Genomic DNA, 2,807 nt, shown 5'->3' on the forward strand with positions numbered 1-2,807 from the left:
AGGGATTAATATCCAGAATATACAAGGAACTCAAACAACTTAACAGTAAAAAAAAAAAAAAGTAACCCGATTAAAAAATGGGCAAAGGAGCTAAATAGGCATTTCTCAAAGGAAGACATACAAATGGACAACAGACAAATGTAAAGCTGCTGAACGTCAGTAATCATCAGGGAAATGTAAGTCAAAACTACTTTGAGATATCATCTCATCCCAGTTAGACTGGCTATTATCAAAAAGCCAGAATGACAAATGCTGGCAAGGATGCGGAAAACGGGAAACCCTTCTACACTGTTAGTGGAATTGTAAATTAGTACAGGCTTTATGGAAAACAGTTTGGAGGTTTCTCAAACAGCTAGATAGAACTACCACATGATCCAGCAATCCCACTGCTGGGTATATACCCAAAGGAATGGAAATCATCATGCCAAAAGGATACCTGCACTCCCATATTTATCACAGCTCTATTTACAATAGCTATGAGTTGAAACCAATGTAAATATACATTGACAGATGACAGGATAAGGAAAATGTGGTATACACACACAATGGAATACTACTCTGCCATAAAAGAATGAAATTCTGCCATTCACAGCAACATGAATGAACTTAGAGAAAATTATGTTAAGTGAAATAAGCCAGGCACAGAAAAAGAAACACTGCATGTCCTAACTCGTAAGTGGGAGCTAAAAAAATAAACAAAGAAAGAAACAACAATCATAATAATTCCTTGAACTTTCAAAAGGAGAGAACAGAACTGAGGCCACCAGAGGAGGGAAACAGGGAGGGAGCATTAGCAAGAAATTGGTAAAGGGACACAAACAATGAATACATTGTGTAATGATAAATATACTAATTATCTTGATTTGAGCGTCACCTATTGCACACAGGTATTGATATTCAATACTGTACCCACAGGTATATAAAATCAATTACATTTCAATAAAAATGAAAAACAAAGAAGTAGCAATAAAACCTAACCATATATAAAAGCTTCAGTTCTATTTTTTTTTTTCTCAAAAAAAACCCAAAAAGAACAAAGCCCTCTAGGATTTTTTTTAGTATAGAATTTAAATATACAAAAAATAGAACATAATGTAGAGGGGATAAATAGAGCTACAGTATTTTATGGACCTTGTATTGTCCTAGAGGAGGGTAGTTTTTTAACAATAGGGTTTTATAAGTTAGGGATTCATGTTGTAATTTGTAGATAAAACAGTAAAATAATAGAAATAGATTGTATAAATTCTAAGCTGGTGGGGAGGAAAAGTGAGTGGGAAAAAAGTCAACCCACAAAAGGGAAGAAAGTAATCCAGGAAACATATTTAGGGAAAAATTATATAAATGTATAAACGTACATATATGCAAAATATACTAAAACATATTCTCTCCCTCAAATCCTCCAATTACTGTTTATAATTAGATACCAATTCCTTAGCATTCTAAATTCAGCCCACCTTAGCTGAACAATACTGGCCACTTTTACTCTCCAACTCCTCACTTTCTCCATTTCTGATTTTTGTTATTATTGTCCCATCTCTGTAATTCCTTTTTCTGCATCTCATCATGTCAAACCCCTGCTGATTACTCAAGCTAAGAATTAAACTATGCTCTTTCTATGAAACTTTTCCTAATTCTGTCAGTCAAAAGTAATCTCTCAATTCTCAAAGCAGGAAGAACCCTTACCACGATACAAAACACATTCACTCTTGTTCGTAACTTAACAAAAACCTGGGGTAGCATAGTCTAGACTCCAGGAGAGCCAGATGGAGTTCCAGGAATTCTAACTGAACAATCACCTGCTATGCCTCCTGACCAACATAGCAAAGAGGACTTTAATAAAAACAGATGCAGTGATTGATGTTCCTGAAGCAAGAGGAGAAATGAAGATTAGCTCACCCCACTCTTTGGAGAAGTGCCCCAAGTGGGAGGAGTGTACTTTTAAAGGTAGGAAATTTAAGGTGTCTGGGCTGCCCAACTGTAAGACCCAATGGCTTGGCCATTCCAGACCTCTTGTATGTAATTGAAAATACATCAGCTCACAGGGTTATGACACATTTAATAGTAACATTAAAATTGCAGTATTATTAGGACTAGTTATGGCCATGGCCGAGTTGATCCAAGCACTGCTTGGGTGTTGGCTACAACAAGTCTGTTGGTTGCAATCGAGTTCTTTGGGAAATCTTATGCAGTAGGGGTGTGTAGAAGATTCATTTTATCATTATATCTAGTGAAACTGATCTTTGAATATAAAATTGCCCCAGGAATTATATTCAAATATGTTAATTTCATTTGTGCCATTCATCTGCTCCAAAATCAGCTCAAAAATAAATTATTATAAACTCCATATTTTATATTCAACCTTGATTAAACTCATAGGCCATATGTTTCAATAGCAACTAATAGAACTTTTAAGTAAAGAGCTATTGAAGACTCTGAACGATAAATGCTGGTGAGGTTGCGGAGAAAAAGGAACTCTCATACATTGTTGGTGGGAATGCAAAATGGTGCAGCCTCTATGGAAAATGGTATGGCGGTTCCTCAAACAATTGCAGACAGATCTACCATATGACCCAGCTATCCCACTGCTGAGAATATACCCAGAGGGATGGAAATCATCAAGTCAAAGGTATACCTGTCCCCCAATGTTCATCGCAGCACTCTTTACAATAGCCAAGAGTTGGAAACAGCCCAAATGTCCATCATCGGATGAGTGGATACGGAAAATGTGGTATATCTACACAATGGAATACTACTCAGCTATAAAAACGAATGGAATACTGCCATTTGCAACAACATGGATGGACCTT

The sequence above is a fragment of the Galeopterus variegatus genome, unplaced genomic scaffold (genome assembly GCF_000696425.1).
Source record: "Galeopterus variegatus unplaced genomic scaffold, G_variegatus-3.0.2 Scaffold9726, whole genome shotgun sequence".
Taxonomy (NCBI): Eukaryota; Metazoa; Chordata; class Mammalia; order Dermoptera; family Cynocephalidae; genus Galeopterus; species Galeopterus variegatus.